At 29.3% G+C, this 23,775-nt stretch overlaps 1 protein-coding gene and 2 long non-coding RNA genes across 5 annotated transcripts in view; all 3 read left to right on the forward strand.

Moving 5' to 3' along the window:
• LOC141528959 (protein bric-a-brac 1) overlaps positions 1-23,775 on the forward strand; it is a 314,927-nt gene that overhangs the window by 226,191 nt on the left and 64,961 nt on the right. The window lies entirely within an intron of this gene.
• LOC141528966 (uncharacterized) overlaps positions 1-23,775 on the forward strand; it is an 80,346-nt gene that overhangs the window by 55,549 nt on the left and 1,022 nt on the right. The window lies entirely within an intron of this gene.
• LOC141528965 (uncharacterized) lies at positions 20,432-20,888 on the forward strand. Its single transcript, XR_012479486.1, has 3 exons — positions 20,432-20,526; positions 20,583-20,631; positions 20,723-20,888. It is a non-coding gene; the product is annotated as an uncharacterized LOC141528965 (long non-coding RNA).

Raw genomic sequence — 23,775 nt, forward strand, 5'->3', positions numbered from 1 at the left:
TAATTTAATATGTGTTGAAAAATTTATTGTACCAGAAAATCGAACGCGCTTCTGTCAAAATATTTATTATCGACAATTTAATTAATTAATATTCTTACAAATTTTATTTATTAATAAAGTACCCGCGGGTAATAAGACCTAAGTTATAAAAATGCTATTTAAAATAACCGCTTCCACTAAATACTTCTTTAGTTGAAGCGTCTAGCATAGATATGTCGCTACAAGTTTATAGAGTCCCGATACAACGATCCTTACCTTCAACATTTCATCATCCGTCATATGCTAAAGTAGCGTAGAAGAATTCCTAAAAAACGATTTGAGTAAATGGTAAACATTTTTTTTAATTTTATATTTAATAATTGAAAATCATTGTTTTAATTTTTATCAACATCATAAAAAATATTGTTGGTCAATTTAAGTAATGATTGATCTCAAATACCAATTTTATCAAGTATAGTATAACTATTTCCAGTATGTATAGCCCGCAGGCCTCATTACCCTACCGTAGTAAAATAAGGCCTATTCGCAAGGTTTTTAAAAAAATTGAATTTTGTGTTTGTTAATGGTGAAAATTACCATTACTCCATTACATTTTATGGCTAATGTATTAATTTAAAAATTAATGATACATTGCAATAATTAAATGCAATATTTTCGATTTTTTTCAAAATCTCCCTTTACTAGGCCTTATTACCCGCCGGTACCTTATTTAACTGTTTCCATGTTAACCGTTGCCAAAGTAGTCATCATAACAACGAAAAGCGACAATGAAAACATCACATCAAATTTTTAATAAAGGATAAAATCATATAAAATTATCAATGGCCAAAAGTCTTATATAATTTTATATAAACATTTATTCATAATTTTACATAGTTTTGTTTATTTAACATAATTTTATTTTTGTAAATGTAACATTATTCAACTGGGTAAATTCTAAATATTCATATCTGTAAATGAAAGAGTTAATTTTTTAAATATAGCATTTAATAACTGGGTAAATTTTTCATAATAATTTCTATAATTGTTACATATAATTTTTTTTCGTGTCTTCATAGGCAAATTAAGTTATTTGGGTGACATGAAACTATACTACACGAGGTATGATTTGATATGGCCAATTTTCATATCAGATCAGATTAAAAATCATATTCAAACATATCAGGAGATATCTAAAAATTTTTAACAAGAATTAATAAAAATATTATGATATTTTACAAGAAAAAGTTAATATATCTAAAAAAAAACTTGTTTTGATTTATAGACAGCTTTTAAAAAGTCACTTTCAATTTTTCTTTTATAACTTTTTTGTAAAATTATTAAGAAAATCTTCCATTACGAGGTATTAAATATTTACTGCGTTCAAACTTTTAAATCAACTTGTACTTGAAACTCGACAAAAAGTTATAATACAAGTATTCTTCAGCAGAAGGGTTAAGAAAAAGTTTTCTTTGAAGTTAAATATCGTCAGTCCCGACAAAAGTATTTTAAAAATAGTCGAAATAGTTTGTAATACTTTCAAACAATACACTTTACATCTTTTCATTTTTCTTCAATAAAAAAAATTAAATATCAGCAACACAGTAGCGACAATTTCAAAGTGACCTGTTTCCGCGAAACAATTCATCAAATTATTCAATTTAATTTCTATGCGATTGTTTGTTGATGCATTAATCTTGCTGCTATACTACGAGATATTGGCAGCTTCTTCGAATACATGTAAATATATCACAGGAAGAACATTCTAGAAAGTTTATCCAATGAAATAATAATCAAAATTATAAAATCAATTTAATCACTGTAATAAAATCGAGTATACAGATTTGACTTGAGCTTCCTTGTTCTTTGCGTGTTCGTTACTTGACCTTTTTATTTTCATTTATATAAAAGTTTTAATATTTGTTAAAGACTAAAAATGATAAAATATTAACGTTAGACAGAAGCTTTGCGTGTCAAGTCTATTATTAATTTTCTTCTTGGCGTTAATGATAATCGCCAAATTACTTCTGAGCTTTTGTTAGTCTGAAATACATTACTTCCATAGTTAAAGAAGCGTGATTAATATTAAAAATAATAAAAAAATTTTTCTTTTCTACATTAATAATTCATACTTTATAATTCACAATAATAACATATTCAATTGATTTATTATAAATTATCGAATCTTATCACGAGAGTTTGCGAGACCTGAATAATTGAATCATTGTATTCGCTATCCTTATTACGTTCCATTGCGTGTGACTAATAATTCTCACTTTCATTAATTACGATTAGTCTTTTAGTTTTTTGTCTGATTTACATATAAATGTTTTTGATAACAACATCTTAATCACCTAATATCAGTATTATATTGCCGAAAAAAATAACTAAAATACAAAAACAAAGTGCCATCCGGCCACACCCGATTTCAAAAATTTTTTCTTGATAGAATAAGTAAAATTGTTTTAAATATTTTTAAAATTTTTCTTTTTTAAAAAAATCATAATTTCACTTTTTGCATCGAAAATGATAATACAAAAAAATACTTATTTGAATTATTTTTTCATTGTGATTAAACTAATGCTCTATTCGACTGACTAAAAGCTTTTAAATGCCGAGGGATAATTTAGCAATAATTACAATTTAATGAGACTTTTATCTAGCATAAATTGTTATATTAATGAAAGTAATACATTAATAGAATGAATTGAAAGAATTTATTCTATAATAGTAGATTTGACCTTAAAAAATTTTTAAAGCCACTTTAAAGTGCTGTATAAAAAAAAAAAAATATTGTAAGAGACAGCTAATTGCATGAACTTTCAGATACATTTTACAGAATTTGGTTTTCACTAATAATTTTAAAGTTTATAGAGAAAAATTAAGAAATATTTGATTTTTATGATGGAAAATAATTTTCGAACTAATGGACCAATTTGGCTGATTTGTAAACTTGACCAAGGTATTTACGTAAAGAATTAATGTACTGAAATTCATTAAGATCTATTGAGAATTGTAGGCACAATCTTGTTTACAAAGCTGGTGATACATGCATTTATAAACTTTTGGACGTACATCGATGAAATAAAATGTATAACAGCAAATTGTTTTATAAATTGTAGTAATATGGTGTTCTATAGATAAATATGTCCAAGTGCTTCACCCGATTAATAACTAAAATATTAAAAAAAAAAAACCAGCTATTAAAATAATTAAAAAATAATTAACAATAATAACGGTGTAATATATTATATTATTACACTGTGTATTACGTATAAATTATTTCACAGAAATGAGTAGGTCTTTTTTCGTTATATTATAATTAGTTACTAGTAATTGTATGCGTGTTACCACACCTTTATTTCAACTTGTTTTATTTCAACAAATCAAATGAAAAGGATGAAAAAAATATAAAACCATTGTCTGAGGGCTGAGGAAATAGATATTACTTAGCGATCGTAACTAACCCTAGAGCAATTATTAAATAGATAGGCAGGTTTTATTAAACAACTTTCCCTTTGGCTACCCCTCGGACGATTTTGCTACGACTAGAAGCTTCGCTGAGATAGGTGTGGCAATATCGATGTATTTTAAAACTGTTAAATTTACAGACCGAGTAGAATGGTAGAGTGGTGGCTGAAACAAACTTTTTCATATATCAGTATAGTGTAATATTGTGTAGCATCTTTATAGGTATAGATTTGGGCTTACGTGTGTATAATCCCGGGAGTAGTAAAGCAGTATGTATTGGATCAGTAGATCTGAATATATGTATGTATAAACAGTACTTGTGCCTTGGCCCCTTTTTTCCCGGTGGGCTCAACAACCCTTCATCGTGCCGCACCCTCGATTCTTCCCAATTGGACTACACCCTCTTCAAAACTATTATTCACAATCGGGCATATTTCATTATTAATCAAAGAAAAAAAAACCAACTGAAAATAAAGACGAAGGATGCTAAGGATGGAGATATACTGATATTATGCATAAAATAGAATTATGACGTATCTACGTTCTTAATTGAGGGTGAAACAATCCCGGTGTTGTATTCAGTGTTTAGCATTTGGATATTTGTTTATTTGTGGTTCGCGGAACAAACGTGTAGTGGGTGCATGGACGGCCAGAAGTATGAGGATGACAACGATGAGTAGGAAACCCTGTCGAAAGATTATAACATAAACCCAACCAACTATGTGTCCAAGTAACGCCAGTAGAGTAATATCTCACCATTAAGTATAATCATCCCTTACACACTTTGCAGTTAACATCCGGCGTTAGTGAACGCCTGACCACCTTAATGCCTTATAATTTACAAGCTATGCCCCTCTCGACTTATACACCATCTCTTCCTCTCGTTATCTATATATATTTATAATGAAAATATTCATCAACATTAAAGTCCGACCAAGAAAACAACTACACCGACAAAAGCCCGGTCTTAATTTATACATATGGGATCTAATGTGTTAGAAGCACAAGTAACTACTGTTATTTCATTTTAACGGACACTCCAAAGTATGATTTTTCGGTTGAGACAGTTTTTTCCTTATGAATTTTTATAATTTTTCAACAATTTTTCCTTCTCATAAACCATTTTGAGTGTGTAAAGATAGGATTCAAATTTATTTAAAGAAAGTATGTATGCATTAACGGAATAACCATAAGCAACAGAATAATTCAAATTTAAAGAAAAAAACATGCACAGAAAAAAAGGTCCACTTGAGCCAAGAAAATATTTTTCTTCCTAACTATTTTCTTGAGCGAAAAAAAATTATTTTTTGACACAAGCAATTTTACTTATGCCAACAAAATTAATTCTCTTGCTTCCATGGCATGTTCATACATAATTTTTGACAGATTCTAAAATGGTTCTAAAAAACAATTTTGGATGAATATTCTCAAGATGTCTATCTAAAATTGTTTTTTTCGAAATCTAAAAAACTTTCTCTAACAAGAATGTTACTGTGAGAATAATTTGGATTTTTTCAGCTAAGAAATAAAATTCTTAAAAATTCCCATCAAATTAATTTTTTGTCAGAAGAATGCCCATATTAAAAAAAAAAAAATTGTCCTCTCAGTGTATAATGACGTGTAATCAGTTAATTAAAAAACATCTTGCATAATTTTTTAATCATCTTTTGACCAAACCCTGTTTGATTTTTTGTTACCGGACTAATGACGTCAATCAATTTTTAAATATTTTTTCCGAAAGATCTTGAAAAAGAGATCACTGTGATATTTTTGGATTTCAGATTCAAAAGCTTTGAGTTAAAACATACAATTAATAAAATAGATAAAATTTTTTAAAGAATTGTGAAAAAAAACTGACTTGAATTGATAGTGCTTATTTTTTTGTGGTTTTATCGGTTTAAATCATACTAGTATCGTTACAGGGTAGTAAAAAGACTCGAAAAATCCGTAGTTTAAATAAAGGTCGTATGGCAAGAGCGAGGCGATGTTTGTTGAATGCATTAGGCGGTAAGAACGGAGGTGGCGGTGGGTTTTCGGGCATTGAGAAGCAGAACATACCATTGTAGAACGTGGTGTGGAGAGGCAAAAGGGGTTGGGAGACAGCAGTGTACCAGAGGGCGTCGATGCAGCTTAAGGCCTATGTACAGCTTGGAGAGCTTGCGGTATACGACATATCTGTACTTTACTGGTAATTCTCACTGCCTCTTTCTCCTCCTCTTCCTTTATTTTTCTCTTTCACTCGTTAGCTTTTCTTGTCGGAGTTTCCCTTACTCGTGTATACATGAGCAAAACCCCTTTGTCTATGTCTTGTAGCTTACATATAATTCCTCGTGTTTGCAAAAAAGATCTTGCGCCGGAGAGTGATGTCCCCCTTCTATCCTACTCTGGAAGTCTCGGTTCGCTCCTCTACTCCCTCACTTGCCCTTTTCCCTCTTTCTCTACGCTTGATCTGCTGATTTTTAATATGTCGTTCAACACAACGTACGTTGTTAGTTGTTATGTATACTACTGATGGACTCAGTCTGATGAAACGATTAAAAACAGCCGCAACTCGGGATAATTAAAAATTCTGCTCTAGCTTCGGCTCTATATTTATATGAAAAAAAATGCTGATATTTTTTCGTGTATATTAATGTTGTGTTTGTTATTGAGATTACCTAACACAATATGAATAAATACGTTTCAAGAAAACTACTTTGATGAATATGTCGTGTCATTATGGATAAGATAAAGCCATCGTTATAAACAACTACCTACTAACTATTCAAATATTCCAAATTGTCAGATTATGGAACAACAAAAATAGGTTATTATATTTTTTAATAAGTTTCTAGTGCAGATTTAAAAATCATTAGGGTACACAGAAAGAAAAAAAGTTTTGAGTCAAGCGTAAATTTTCTTAAATAAAGAAAATTTTAAAGAAGACTGAAAATTTCTTGAACGAGGTTAAATTTTTTTAAGCCGAGAAAATTTCTTCTTGCTCCAAAATAACTTCGGTCTTCCTTATAATTTTTTTGGTTCAAGAAATTTTTTTTTTTTTGAGTAGTTAAAAGTAACCCTTTTTCAAGCATCGTACTCGGTGAAAAAATTTCCTGAAATGGCCTGACTTATTCATATCAGTTACAAGAAAATCATTTTGAAGAGCTTTATCGCCTTAATTTAAGACAAAAAAAAAACTCTTTAGAATAATTTTTTCGGTTAAAAAATTTTTCTCTCAAATCAAGTTAATTTTTTTTTTGTGCAAATTTAAATGAAAAATGATTATACAGCTACGACCAAAATTCTTCTTTTACTGAAAATTTATTTATAGAGAAAAACTGAATATTTAAATAAAGAGTGAAATTTTTCAGCAGAAATAATCAAACTAAAAAATTTGTTTCCTTTCCAATTAACTCTGAAATAAATTTTTTAATATTGATTCATATAATTTTATTTAAAATAAATATTTAATTACAATCAGTACTGTAAACATTTAAATATTTAATATCAACTCGGTATTTAATTATTTACAATAATTAAAAAAAATAATAAAACCTCGGGCAAAAAAAAAGAAAAAAAGAAAGAGTAGATTAACTAATAAATAATGCAGATACAAAGTATGTTTATACTTTGATTAATATTGTATTTGTTCAATGAATGCGATTCCCGTGAGATTTGGATAAGGGAAGGGAGATAGAGGACGCGTGCCATGAAAAATGAATTTATGAAGTTGCATGGAGTAGAGCAAGCGAGTGTTTGTATCATATATGAGTGTGTGCATTGTGCAGCGAGGAATAGGGAGGGGAGAGAGTAACAAGGGGAGAAAGAGAAGGAGAGTTTATAGAGTATAGAGGATGACGGTTAAGCAGTATAGAGGGAAGTGTATACTTCCATACACATCTAGTACTGACCGTGATGCACTCGTGGTTGTTACCGCTATGTGCACATTCAGGAAGGAAGAGGGTATAACGGGGCTGTTGGGGCAAAGAGAGTTAACCGATCGGAGGTTCCAGTGATGCAATGCAAATCAAGCAAACCCCTTACCCTTACTCTTACCCTTACCATTGCTGGCTGGAGTATTTCCGTATATACACTCACTCTCGACCAATGGAAACCATTATCTTGATATGCTGGTCTGAGAGTATCCAACCTATTTTGCTGGATTGCTTTCCATCTCTTTCTTTTTCTAATTGAGAACAGGAGCTTAACGTGTAATTAAAATTCTCCGAACAACAAAAAATCATAACTAACTAAAGGGTCATCGAACCTACGTATCTATATTTTTTTTTTTTTTTTTTTTTTATTGTAAAATTTACTCGCGAATTTGTGTGAAAACAGTTACGTGATTAAGAAACGGTAATAGACATTAACGCTAAATTTGTAGTGAGAAAATTTGCTCGTTGATATGAAGATAGTGTTAGGAAAACAGAGAGAAACCAGAAACAAAAAGCCACGTGATAGAAAGTGTGGAGAAGAAAAAGAATAGAAGTAAAAGATGGAAGATAGAAAGTGTAATGCTTAATAGCTATAAATTATTCTCTTTTACATTTTAATATCTTTTTTTTTTCTGTTCTTTTGTTTTCTCGCGAATCTGATGCAATATTTAAGTTTATTTTTCAACTATTTTCTTTTAGTTAACTTTTTAGCTTGATACTTTCTCATTCTTTAATTTTTCAGTTCCATCACTCTCTTTACTCATGTTTTAAGTATTTCTCCATAAGAAAAACAGCCATTAGTGAGAACCGAGAGTTTTACCGTTTTTTTGTATATAAGTCAAGCGCGAAACTTTTATTCGCGATGAATTTTACTTCCACTCACTTTCACCGTAAGTTTGTAACTGAGATAACTTGTAGGCAGAAATGTTGAAAATTAAAGTTAAAATTGTAATGAAGGTAAAGTTATTGGGGGGGAGGAGGAGTTTTTATGAAATTTATTTAGTGGAAAATCAATGAAATCAAAACAACAGAAAAATCTATAAAAAATTTTCAAATTTTGAATATAATTAAAAATTTTAAAAATCTTATATAATTTAAGCGCAATTTTTTTTAACGTTAACAAAGAACATAAAAAATGAAAAATTAGCAAAATTGAAAGATTAATTTTAGTTTTCATATAAAGAAAATTAAGAGACTCGCAAACTTCTGATGCGAAAAAAACTTTTGGTCGGGACATTTTTCATCGACTGTAATATAAATTCTTATTTATATGCAGCCCGGTGTTTATTTTCGATTATAAACGGAACGTCTCTGATGTGTGCCAAGTTGAGTAAATGGTTGTGGTAGTAGAGTAGTGACAAGAAGTAGTAGGTACTTTGCTCGATCTTCAAGATGTACCATAAACTAAAATAATATTTTAAAAAGTAGCAAAACTTTTTCATAGCTATCGTGGGAAGAAGCGGCAAAAGAAAAAGAGATTGTGGTACATGCATTAAATTTATATGAATATATAAAAATATATGTATGAAAGAAAGAATATATAAAAGGGTGAGAAGAAAAAGAAAGTAACGAAAGAGAATAAGTTCTTCTTGGCAGTCAAGCTACGCTAATGATCCAAGATATGAAATATTGCGATGCATCACGAAACATCGTACCGTTTCATTGAGGCTATGAATCATGCGAATTTAAGCGCTGAAACGATGCCCATTCGTTAGATGTAATAACAAATAATGCTAACCTCGTTACAGCTACATAGAAAATTCACCCTCTTTTCTTTATTTTTTTATCCTCTTTCGCTTATTCCGTATATTTTTTTGTCGTACTTTTTTCTTTTATATATTTATATATTTATTCCCCTAGTAATCTCGTGTTTCTTCATGCAACAATCATATTATTTAAATTCGATCATAGTCCACGATCACGAAAGATTTTTAAATTAAATTTCTATTTTTTATTTATTCTCTTTTGTTGTTCCATAATTCAAATTTATAATGTAATCCTATCCTATTAAATAAGTTCGAAATTCATCCACTATCATAACTCAAAATTTTTTGTTACTTTTTTTTGGCACATTATTTTTGAAAGTTTACTACAAATTGTTTCGGCTAAAAAAAGAACAATTTTATGATAAAATTAAATGAAGTTCTATTAATGTTTTCTAAAATAGATTTGTCAATTTTCCGCATTAAAATATTTTTTATAACACACCTGAAGTGTTAATTTAAATATTTCGTGTTTAATAAACCGAGAATAAAATTTATTTTAACCTAACGAGAGTCATTTAGAATAAAAAAAATGGTGTACTCAGATATTCCAAAATAATTATTGATTATTCATCATTGCTGTTCATTTATTTATGGTAAACTATTTTTTTAATACATTTTTATTTTAAAATATAAAAAAATAATTTGAGGTTTATTAATTTGATGAAACTTTATTATAATTCTGAAAAAAAAAAAAAAAAATAAATTAATTAAAAAAAAAAATTAATTTATTATTAAAGATAAATACCACGTATTTATTGTGTTTTAAAAATACCATTAAACAACACTCAATTAAGATATTTAATTAACATCCAAAAATATTTTTCAACTGCGTGGAAGTAAAGTAATTCTTGAGTATAAAGTTAACAGACAACAAATTTTCACAAATTTTTAGATCAATTTCAACTTTTAATCATCATTAATAATTTTCATCGTGTTATTATAGTACTTATTTTTAACGACATTGACGAAAAAGTTTCTACTGTATAATTATAATTAGTTGACTGCAGTGCATAAAATTATAAAAATCTACATAAATAAAACTTTTTAATTTTTTTTTTTTTTTTTTTTTTATCGCATGCGTACAGTAAATATTTCTTTATCCGATGCAAATTAGTATTTACTTTTTTCAAAAACACTCGAGTTATGTAAATTTGGCATAAAAATTTTTTCATCTTTTTTTTTTGAGTATACAGGAAAGTGGTTTTCAAGGGATCGCATTCTCACTCTGTCTCTGTTGGTATATTCGAGTGTTGTATAAAGGGTTTGAGGCATCAGACATCACACACACGATGTGATGTGGCGAGTAAGAAGGGTTCGAAATGCCATCCACTATACATCGTTGCATACAGTGACTGTTGAATTTCGCGCGCATCAATCTTCATACTTAACTACATTTTTTTTATTTCTCCATCATCTATTCGATTAATCGGAAATTTAATTTTCAGATAAAATCAAAACAATCCATTAATATATAGGAACTACGGATTTTAACACATAATTTGAATGTAAAAAAAGAGATAAATTAGTGAGATTTAAAATGTAAAAGTTGGTGAAAATATACAAGAGGTGTGAAAGGGTTGAAAATTCCTGAGCGAGAAAGTTGTAAGTCAGGAGAATTAGTGGCTTTGAAAGTTGGCTATACACCCACGCTCGATGGTACTTCACAGTTGCCAAGTGACGTATTATAATATTTCACCCCTTCCGCGTTCGCCTCTGTTCCTCTACTCCGCGCTCTCTTGGTTGTAACCTCCAGAGACTACCCCTTTGCGAGCCACATTTATAATATATATTTGCTCTATTCGCACATCCAAGTATGCACACATATAAATCCTGTGTAGTCATGGACGCGCACTCTGGTAGGGAACGCGACGTAGTTCCCGAGTAGAGAGTAATATTGTTAATTTGCGTGTGTTTGAATTTAAAGGGAGAGTCGAACCACCCTAATATATTCGCCAGTGTAGATATATTGTGTACAGTCTTTGCAAAAATATTCTGCTCCTGTTGAAAATATTTTTAATAATATCTCAAGAGTTCACTATTGCATACCTTCAATAATTCTTCGATTTTTATCAATCTTTGTGTGCATTATCGCGTAATAAAACTTATTCGTAATCATGAGGTATAGCTTGATTTATCTTAAAATTACTGAAAATATAATTAATAAGTTAAACAAATTATTGAGCATTAAATTTTCCACAAATAATGTACTGAATAATTTTTCATCGTAAGAAAACACTCTCTTTGAAATTTCCCGACTGCAGTACCCCGTAAAAAAATTTTCTGATTTGTAATATATACACTGATAAAAAAATTGACTTGACTCAAGAGTCAAACTCTTGAACCAAGAATCCGATTTTGAAGAAAATGATTTTCTTGAGTCAAGAGAATAAATTCTTGAGCTAAGAAATTATTCTTGGTCTAAGAGAATTTTCTTGTTTCAAGAATTTATTCTCTTGACTTAAGAAAATAATTTTCTTCAAAATGGAATTCTTAGTTCAAGAGTTTGGCTCTTGAGTCAAGTCAATTTTTTTATCAGTGTATCCATGTGTAATTTTTAATCGGTCCTGACTCTTGAGATGCTCATATTTGGATTGATAAGTTACATAACTTGATATAGCTATCTATAATTTTTGGGTCAAAAATAGAGTTGAAATCTTGTCATTGAGGGTGCATGATCAATAGGGCCAGAACTTTCGCAGTTGTTTAAATGAGCAATTTGAATAAAGAAAAAACGTCAGCTTCCTGGCCCTAATGATCACTATATTGTCTCTTTACAAGAAAATTACTGGCGTGAAAAGTGAGTGCATCTAAAAAGTATCCCTGAAGCATAATCATAGTACTTAAAATAAAATTTAAAGATATAATAACGTTCAATACATTTTTTCACTATGATTTTTAGCCATTTTCATAGACTTTATTATACTTTTTTGCAATAAGTAAGAATTATAATCTAATAAACTTGGAATTTTGTCTTTTGAATGCTGCTTGAATTTTGTAATAAAACGTATACATGACGAATATACTCTGAGTATATATAAATCATATAATTGAGAACATAAACAGTTCAGATCAAAACACATCTATTCTCTAAATATTATCTATCATGACAGTTGTGAAATACTAAAAATTTAATTTGCAGGCTTAAATCTTGGCCAATGTGCATTCAATGACCATTTATTTCAGAAATTCTATCATTTCGATACAACTCCAACATCAATTTTATACTATAAAATGTTAAAGTTATTCAATCCAAATTTAGAATATTTATTTTTCTTTACTTTCTTTTTTATAAATAATCGAATACATTTAATAATATAAAATCGAATGTAGTTTCCGATATGTTTAAAGTTACACAATTATTTGTAAATTAAATTAACAATTTTTAGTATGTAAACCTCTCATAACTTTTGAACGGCTCAACCGATTCCATCGCAGTTGGCACCATTCAAAGGGGCTTGACCAAAATTTTGAATAAGATTTGAACCTTAACATCAAAAAACCACGTCGATCGCCGCCAGCCCGATCAAAATCGGTTGATTCGTTCGTGAGTCATCTTTGTCAAAAAAGAAAAAAAATCGAAAAAAGTGTTTTTTCAAAATTACATCGAAATTACTAGTTCGATCAATTTAAACTTGATTTTTTGTTATGAGGCTTTAATAACTGCGTCAAATGCCGTAAACCGCGTGAAAATTGGTTCATTTATTCAAAAGTTATTGCAGTTTGAAAATTCAAAAAATAGTGTTCTATTGAACTTCTATCAAACTTTTGAACTCGGAGAGCTAAAAATGACCCGAAAATTATATTTTTGAGCGATTAAGTATGGGATTGGCAAGAAGTTGCACGGATGGCCTTTAGGATTAATCATTTTTCTAATTTTTTACTGACGAATTAATGAACTCTAATACACAGTACAAACACTAAAAGTTTCGTTTTCAAAATTTGGATAATCATAAACTAAAAACAAAACCAATTTGCTTTCTCAAGAAAGTAATCCAACAATTAGTAGTGTCAGCCGTAAACTCTAAGTTAGTAGTTTGACTCAAGCACCTGTCAGAGTACAAAGAGATTCTCGTTACTTGTACACAACTAAAAGATATAGCATAGATTATTGTGAACAGATAAATAAACCTAAAACCTTTATTTTACATTACTTCTCACCCGTTCCTAATCCTTCCGTTTCTCCCATTAATCGTACACGTGTATTGTCTTGAGGAAAACTTGGTGCCGTACCACGTGTACACATCCACATATCGAGCAATGTTTGTGTGTAAACGACGAGTACCTTATATTCATGCTGATGATCATGGTTAGGATGGTAGCGTATTGGTAAAGAGAGTAGAGGATTTAAACCGAGTATGCGTTGGATGTGGGGTGTAAGGGAGGGCAGGGGGTATGCACACGTTTACTGTACGCAATGGAAGATGGAAGATCGTTTCTGGATATCGGTGCAGCGACGTCGGGGACAGAATGAGAAGTTACTTGGTTAGTATGTATATGGAGAATATATTGTATACAGAGTGGGTGGTGAGATGAAAAGGAGAAAAGGGAAAGGGCTAGTAGTGGTACCAAACAGTGTTCATTACCTCACATACTATTGTGTATACTATTGTTCTGGTTGGCTAATATCCAAGATGGCTGACTAGTTATACTCGCCCCCTCTCATCTTGTTCTATTACTCACTCTCTTTCTCTTTCTCACATTCACTTGCTCTATTGCTTTCTATTCTAGTGGTACAGCTACTCCTGCTTCGTTATATTAGTATTAGTGTATATGCGTCCGTATCGCGAGGAGAGAACAACCCCGTTCGCGTCATACCGCCCTCAGGCACAACTCTCTATCTCTGTCGTCACCCATCCAAGCTTGTACTTGTGTGTATACTGCTCCTATACAAGTTGAGAGCTCAGTTCAGAGAGTACTCAAACTCTACTAATATATGATGAATTTTATATATATGTTAAAGGAATAATAGCCGGTATTGCTCAAATCTTTACTGTTTAGCTAAAGCTAACTTATCAAAGATTTACACTATGATTTATATTTAATGTCTGGTACATTATATTATTCGTCATCAACGGTTTCAAATATTCGTTTTCATTAAACTATTACAAGCTCAGAGGACTTTATCCTACTCTGCTCTTAATAAATAAACTACCGTTTATTAAGCAGTAATAAATTTATTAATTGGTAAACATTAAACCTAAATATTGTGATTGAATTTAGTAACTTTGATGATTATTATTATAAAGCCAAATTTTTTCGCTTCTTAAGTAATACATAATAGAAATCACTTTTCGTACTTGCATTTATGACGTTTGCTAAAATTCAAAATTTTTTTAATTTTCTTTTCAACGTATATAACTCTTTTAATTTACATTTAAATTATAACAAATTCCTGAAACTGTAGTATAGAGTTGACTGACCCTAATTTCGTAAAATATTTTCCCATAGTTCATTAGAGTCACCGGTCATCAAAAAACTCTTTCCCTAAAAAGGTGTAAAATTAAAAAGTACTCAAAAGTAACAGCTGGTCTAATTCCGTTTAAGTTTTGGTCATCTATCTTTCAAAATATATTAACGTCATGCTGTTCTTTACCTAATTTACCATTATTTTCCCGTTCCTTAGGCTACCTGTCGATAGTCTTCAAAAATCTAAGTAATATCCTTTTAAATTCGACTGATTTCGAGTTTTTGCTGCTATTAGTATTAAACTTACCCCTAAATCTTATGCAATCATACAAATTATCATCCGTTTAAAAATATTATGAAACTGACCACACAGAGAATTTTTTTAAATTATGCATTTACACAGAAAGAGAAATTTCTTGATTGGAGAACAAAATTCTTTGCTCAAGAAAATTTTCGGGTGCCTGAAGAAAGACCAAAGTTATGTTGATCGAAGTAAAAATTTTTCTTGAAATTCTATTCTTGGTGGAAGTAATTTTTTCTTAATTCAAATTGTCATAAATACTCGATACAATAAATTTTCATATTTGATCAAGATTTTTAAATAATTTAGGGAAGTAGCGTCACCTGCTTCAGCTGAGAAAAAAATTTTCTCACCTTGAGAAAATTATTCTCTTGAATATTTGATACTTATTTTATATTATTTTAACGTGAAATTATATATATTGGATGAACAAAAGTAGTTCAATATTATTTGATCTTTCTATTTGACATTTTAATTAATAAAAATATTAATGAAAATTTACTATCAAGATATTTAATTTTTTAAAGCAAGAGAGAAATTTTCTCAAGACAAGAAAATTTACGTCTATCAAGAACTAAATTTTTTGGAGCAAGAGGTTGAATTTTCTCGAAACAAGAATATTTTCTTGACTTAAATAAGTTTTCTTGGATCAAGATACGTATTTCTTAAAGCAAGAGAATTAATTTGTTGAAATAAGTGAAATTTCTTTTTTTTAAATCTTTTTTTCTGTGTAAAAATCTACTTTTATTTCAGCTACCAAGTGGTCTTTCGTACAATGTTAAATATACACAGAAAAAAAATTTGAGTAGAAAAATTCTTGAACCTAAAAATTTTCCTCTTTAAAAAAGAGATTAAACAATATCTTAAAAATTTTACCAAAAATTTCAATATCAAAATTTTATTGTAGGTTCAAGATACATTTGCAGAGTTTGGAATTTTGACGAAATGACCAAGTACGTTGTTATACCAGCAAACACAATGTTCGGAGCTTTGTAATAATCTCTTAAATATTATGTACATATAAATTTATATTTTATATTAATAAATTATTAAATTAAAATTTCATATTTATTTTTTTTTAGATTCTAACCAAATTATATCTCAAGTATATCTTGAGTTATAAATTCTTAAAAATATTCTTATCATTCATATAAATTATATATTTCGAAAAAACTTATTAAGTTGACAGGCTTCTCTTTTTTTTTTTTTTATGTATTACTGAAAAATATCTAAGCAAAAAAAATTTCACAAGAATTAAAAAAAAATTTCTATGTACGCTTCTTTGTAATAGAAATCTTACTCTCCACCAATTACAGAAATAATATCACGGAAAAGTTTACGATGATAATTAAAAAGCAAGTGTAGCTCACAATAACTTTTTTTTTTCATTGAAAATGTCTCGTGGACATAAAATATTGCTACAACGAATAAACCACCTACGGGTTACTGTCATCATCGTCGTTGATCCTCAAGATACGATGTAAAATGTAGATTAATATAAATATTCATAAACACAATAAAGTTTACGAGCGACACAAGTTGAGACATGAAAGAGTGAGAACAGAAACACTGACAACCGGTATAGTTATACCTAACAGCAAGGGATAGAAAGAGAACAAGGACAGAAAAGTGTCAAGATACATTTTCTCCCTCGTAAAACCAATCCTCTTTATCTCCTTACGGTTTTTTTTAGTCATCTATACGAAGCTATGTATAATGATTTTATTTATATTTTTATATTATATATTATATCCCTCAGTAGAACTCACGCTCGGCCATATCATGCCATAGAATATTATAATATAAAATATAATACTAATATAAACTCACCTATTTCATTTTATTGCCATGTACAACTACCACCACAAGTATATGATATTTGTCTTTAGATCGTTTATCTTTATCAAACTGAATAATGTACAAACATTAACTGAGCTTTACATTAATATAACGACTGTGTCAAGTGTAAAGTTTACTACAGCAACTTTTCCATTTTTCATTTTCTTGAATTTTTTTTTTTTTGTTTTACATTATTATTGAAATTAACGTAGTAAATATCGATCAATGATCGTGGGAGCATGTTTAAAGGGTCTCGCATTATTTTTAATTTTACGAGCGACGCGTCGGTAGCTGGCGTGCCAGGTGATTTTTATCGGGCGATTAACAGGACGGTTACACGTGTCGCGCCGACGTTTACGCCTCGTTGCACGTATGGCCCGTGGCCGTTTAAAACATCGGAAGAAAGGGATAAAAAATATGAGAGAAAAAATATAAAAACAAGCTTCGTGACACTTTGACGACCAGCCACGCGACTCTTTGTCGTCACTGTATTTATTAATCATTATTGTTTTATCAATCTTTGCATGATAAATTTAGATTAGATAAGTATTTTAAGAAGCGATTATGTAGTTTTCAAATACCGTAACAGGGTAAAAATTTAACGTTGCGTTCAAATCTATGTAAATAACTGAATACCACAATAAAGAAAAAATTTTTTTAGTAAGGAATTTTCTGTGAACTTCATTTTTTTCTGAATCAACCAACAAAAATCGTAAAATGAAATCTTTGACTTTGAAATTTTTAACAAAATATAAGTAAAATTTTTCCAACTACTTGAGAATGTCAGCCCAGTAATTTTTGAAGTATGAAACTATTCATTCATAATTTTTGCAATTAATTTTTTTTAACAAACCAAGACGATTTTAAGACTTTTTTAAGACGTCAAAAAAAAATTCTGAGAGCAGATTTTTTAAATTTGGTTTTCGAATTTGTGATGAAAATTAATTTTTAGACGATTTTACGACTTTCTAACCGCTTCATTTTTGAGTACGCTCTTTTTAAATTGAATTTGAAATTATTGAAAACTTATTACCGGACAATTTTAAGACGCTCCGTTTTAATGTTCTGGGGCTCTGTCGCTGTTAGCTCCATTTTAAAATAGTCTCGAAAAACTTTTTTAAGATTTTTTTAAGATTTTTTTGAGATTATTTTAAGATTTTTTAAGTTTATTTTAAGATTTTTCAATGCTGGTCTTTAAAAATTATTTTTTTCTAATTACTCGTGATCTTTTGCTTTGATTATTTTTATTATGTCAAATGTGTTACATATATATTACTACATATTATGCTTGAGAACCTAGAAAAAATTTCTTTAATTTTTTAGATAATCGGCAAGTTCAAATTTATACCAACTAGACATAACACGCTCGCTTCGCTCGTTTTCATTCTTTAAAAAATCCCGTCACTATCTCAGTCGACCAATCAACAACCGAACAAAATAGTCACAAAAGTGACGTAAAACGACTTGACAATCGTGAAAATCGTTCTTTATTACAATTAGACTTCTGCGTCTTTTGTAATATTTTTTACATTTCAGATCCGGTTGATTAGTTTAGATCTGACCTCGTTAGTTTTGATATTGGTTATATTGGAACTGATAATTTTATCTCGGTGATTTTGTCCGCTGATACGATCTAATGATTACCGTTACAGATCATCATATCCAGATTAATATTTATCCACAGATTCGGTAGAATCTGGCGCCAAGTTCCGTTCAAAAATTCCGTTGTAAACGGAGCGCCAGACTACCGACTGTGTTTACTGTAAGCAGTATTCCCATTAGATAGTGTACCATTCTATGATTTTGTGGTCATTGCCGATAGGTTGCATTGTTATCCAATCAAGTGGATTTCAAATAATTGTAATCTTTAGGTGAAAAGTCTTACAATTATGCGCATGGTGTATTGTGTCATTTACTTACAACAATGTCATAATAACAATAACACTAATAATAAAAATTATGAGACTGAAATTAATTATATCGGTAATACCAAATAGAGGTTAAAAATATCATTATCATTATTATTACTGAATGAATTATTGTTATTATTAAATTAATGTGTATTAGAGTATTAAATCCAAATCAACAACTTTTTTAATTCAAAAAATATTAAAATTTTTAGTGTATATAAATAAAAATGTAAAATCCCTATTAATAAGATAGTTAATCGCTTTTAACCGCGGAGTTTACGCGGATCAGTCACGTTAAGTTTTTTAATGCTACTAGCTACTATGAGAGAAACAGAATTTCAATTTTTTTATTAGGATTTGATTATCAAAATTAATGAATAAACAACCTATCATATTAGAATAGCTTTGCCTGCATTAATTTATTCATTTATGAATTTTCAATTTTGCGCGGGAAAAATTTAATTTTGAAATTAAGAATGTTAAAATACATTATAAATACAAAATTTCTAGAACAAACTATCAAACAACTTCATATGTGGATGGTTTTCAAACCTATTCTTTCTATTGAATTTCATTTATTAACTAGACTAAATACACAACAGGCTAAAGATTGTTTGCGTTTTACTTACTTCCTTCAGGCCAGCAGTTCAAGATTTAGGCAATTCTCATTGGATAGTGTACACATTCTACGACTTTGTAGTCGTTGCCTGTAGGTGGCATTGTTATTCAATCGATCGGATTTCAAATAGTTGTAATTTTTAGGCCATAGGTATTACAATTATGCGTATGATGCATTGTCCCCTTTATTAACAATAATGTCATTGTAACAATAACAATAATAATCATTATAAAAATGAAATTTATTATATCGGTAATGATGAATTGATGTTAAAAGTATCATTATCATTGTTTATCAATACCAAAATAATGATTGTTATTGTTAAATTAATATGTAGTAGAGCATTAAATCTAGATTAACAACTATTTTAATTCAAAAAAATGTTAAACTTTAACTATATATACATAAAAAATTTTAAATCCCCATTGATAAGCTAGTTAATTGATTGAAACCGAAGAGTTTACACGGGTCAGTCACGTTAAGTTTTTTAATGCTACTAGCTACTATGAGAGAAACAGAATTTTAATTTTTTTGTTAGGATTTGATTTTCAAAATTAACGAACAAATAACCTTTTATATGATAATAGCTTTACCTGCATTAATTAATTTATTTATATATTTCTAATTTTGCGCGGGAAAAGTTCAATTTTAAAATTAAGAGACGAGCAAAAAATTACACTTAACAAAAAGATATGAAATCCGAACAAAAACAGTTTCACTGTAAAAAATTGCGCCAAGTCCACGTTCATAAAACTCATCTCAATAACATCTGCACTTTGCAAAAAAAATAAGACTCGTTACAATAATTTTCATTCTATACAAAATAAAGTTAAATACAAAAAAATACCAAGAAACCGTCTAAATGTTGAAAAAAATGAAAAAAATTTGTTGAAAATTTAAAAATTAAGAAAAAATTTTTTTATCGTACTTGGCGCGCGTCATTGAGTACCCCAAATTTTTTCGAACGAATTTCAACCCGAGAAAAAACGATTTCGCTTGAATTTATGTAATGTAAATATGTATAATAATATAATATATATATATATATATATATATATATATATATATATATATATATATATATATATATATATATATATATATATATATATATATATATATATATATATATATATATTATATCTTATCAGCTCTAATTATATAATATATGATTTCATACATTGTTATGTTTATAGATTCACATCAGTGAAGTATACTCAACCATTTAAAAACACTGCTTACTGGATTAATATCAGTTTCAGTGAAAAAATCCGTTTCGAAAATTTTTTTCAGATTTTTAGTGAAAATATCTGTCAATATGGTAGTCTGGTGAAGATATCTGAAATAACACAAAATTTTTTAATTCAATTTTTTCAGTTCCGTCATTAAGCTTTCATGAAGAAACTTGATCATGCTTCGTTTAATTGTAATTAACACATTTTGATTGGCAATCACACCGCATTTTCTCAATTTAGTCGGCCATACGTTTTATTTTTTAATCAACTCAATTTTCGCAGTGATTCCACGACAGAGTCAATGTATGCAGGCGTATTCACTTGTAAGCAAATTGCATAACCGAACAGGAGAGGGCGTTTTATTGAAATCATAAACGATGGGCGGAGAATTTAAAAATTTCAAATAAAATACGTATGCCATGTTGATTTTACCTAACTTTTGTTAAACGTATCATAAAATAATATTTCATTAATTACATTTATGCATTTTATAGGTTGACTTACTTATAAATGTTGAAACATTAAGAGGATGTTCATGTATCGGAAGTTTTGTGACCCGGTATGTTTTCATTGCCGGTTATTTTTGCCTGCTTGTTTTCTTTACGAGTTATATTTGTACTGGCTATTTTACCCCGATAATATAATTCAATTGTTTTCATTATCAATCCCGGTATTTTTACTACCTTATGTCAATACTAATTATTTTATCTCAATAATTTCGTTTCGAAGTTTTTACCACTGATGCCTGTGAAAAATTTTCTGTTACAAACAGTAAAAAATTTTTCATCTTTGTGTAAAGTGTAAAAATTTGTGTGTAAAATATTTCACTCTAGTGTGTAAAATACACATAAATCTTTGCACTTTACACAATGACGAAAAATTTTTCACAGTGTAATCAATACAAAAAAAAAATAATTTTTTAACTAAGAAATTGTTTTTTAACCAAGAATTTTATCTTAGGTCAAGAATTTATTTTTTTGAATCAAGAAATTCCTTGTCTCCTTTGTCATAAAGTTTTTTCTCTTGATTCAAGCTAACCTTGGTGCCGCGACTAGATAACCGCGGACAAAATAACCGAACGCCAAAATTACCGAAAATAAATAAACCGTGGACAAAATAACCGCGGAAAAAATAACCGAACGACATTATAACCATGTAACAAAATAATCAAATAATAAAATAACCGAACGACAAAATATTATAATCAAAATATTTTCGCATCAACGCACACACACACAATCTATGAAAAAAGGGCACATCTAAATAACAAGCTTCGTTTAATGGCCTATTTTCGAATAAACACAAACAAAAAAAAATGTTAAAAGGGCACAACATTGATTATGAAATCTGAAATTGTATTATTATTTTATATTGTTTTTGTACTTATAAATTTAAAAATAAGGCACGCAGTAGCCTATCGGATCCGGTCCTTGCTTTCCAAAATGCATTGGACCGGGTTCGAGGCCGGCGTACACCAATGAATATCTTCAATATTTAAGTATATTATTCTGCTGAGCCCAAAAAAGTTAAAAACAAGTTCCAATCTCAAAAGTTCCCCCCTAGTAAGTTGCTCATGACCTGAGTAGTTTATGCGACTTTAAATAAACAAAAAAAAAATTTTTTTTTAATAATTCAGAGATTAATTATAAAACATTATGTTCTGGATATTTTGTCGTTCGGTTATTTTATCCACGGTTATTTTGTCTAAGGTTTTTTTGTTACGGCGCCGTTAACCTTCCTATCAGAATAATTACACGGAAAAAACAAGATTTAACTGAGTCCCATCTCGGATTGAACCGAGTTCAACGAAGATTATCTCCACTACAATCTACATAGAAGTAGTTATCATTTGTACATTTTTTCACAATAGATGGAACTAGGTTCCATCCAACATGGAAACCAATTAAATCTTGTTTTTTCCGTGTAGTTATTTTTAATTTACATAATATCTTATCTCTGATTACTGCAAAGAAAAATAAGCATTTGAAGAAAACTCTATCTGTAAAATAAACTGAATAAATTTATAACTAGCTGAATCATTGATGATAGCTGAAGAAAGATGTCAAAAAGTGAGGACAAATAGTCAATATAATCAAACCACAAAATCCGAAAGCATTTAACATAATTAGGTATCGGGTGTCGAAGCGGCAGTGGCTTGTGGAAAATGTCCAGGGCAAGCGTGTGAACTGCCTGAGGGTCGCTATATACTATACTACTGTATATACCATTGAAACTGGTACTGGTACTAGTACTCTCTGTGATGTACACACGAGGGATTGCATAAACTCGTGCGTCCTTCCGTGGCCATACGTTAAGCCAACGTGTGTTCGGGGTGTTTATGATGCGCGGAATGAGATCGAGAGAGAAAGTTTTATACAAATGAGCGAGAAGTATTTTAGTGGATCAGTCGCTTCCCGCCTGTGGTAAAACATTTCAGTTTGCCCTCAGTTTATCTCCCGAAAATTTGTGACACTTTTTATCTGAAATTTATCAACTGTTTAACATATGTTATCACAATTAATAATATTTTTTCAATTGCTTTGTTTATTTATTATGATTAACAACTATCAGTTTTTTTTTTTTATTTTTTAATTCAACATTACCGCATTTGGAGTAGCTTAAAAAAAGATTAGGAAATAGTAAAAAAAATACATAACGATACTCTTTCTAATTTTGTACGTGCGTCACTTGGTATTTTTTCCCGATTTTTTTATTATTTTTGTTGCCCCCTCACCCCCCCCCTCTCTCTCTCTCTCTACATGAAACAGAAATAAAATAAAAAGTTTATTGTCCGGGGACTTTAATCCAGCCGTTTTAGTCTGAACGCATATCGTTCGAAACGATGAAATACGACAAAGTATATAATATATATGTATATACTATATATACATGTATGTGCATACAAATAACATACCGAAAAATGCTACCGAACGTTTTTTGTTGTTTCATTTTTTATAAGTAAAATAAAAAGTTATTACTTTTATATTTTAATTTTTATTGAGCAATATTTTCATTTAAAATTTTTAATTAAAATAAAAATGCATGCACAATATATATTTATTGACAAACCGAAAAATATTTACCAGAAACAAGCAGACATCAGGTTTTTTTTTAGTTTTATTTAACAAAATTAAATATTCGCTAATTAAAAATGCTTATAAATTCATTTGATAAATAAAAATTTTCAAATAAAAGACAGAAATTATTTCAGTCAAGAATTTTACACTCTGACGGAAGGTTTCATTATTTTCAAACGAGATACGTTTCTCTCGAAAAATTTAGATAAATTTATTTATATCAAGCCCTGATATTAGAATTGGACTTAAATTTTCATT

The sequence above is a fragment of the Cotesia typhae genome, unplaced genomic scaffold (assembly GCF_013202065.1).
Source record: "Cotesia typhae breed Kobodo isofemale line unplaced genomic scaffold, CoteBio_Ctyphae contig_44, whole genome shotgun sequence".
NCBI classification, from domain to species: domain Eukaryota; kingdom Metazoa; phylum Arthropoda; class Insecta; order Hymenoptera; family Braconidae; genus Cotesia; species Cotesia typhae.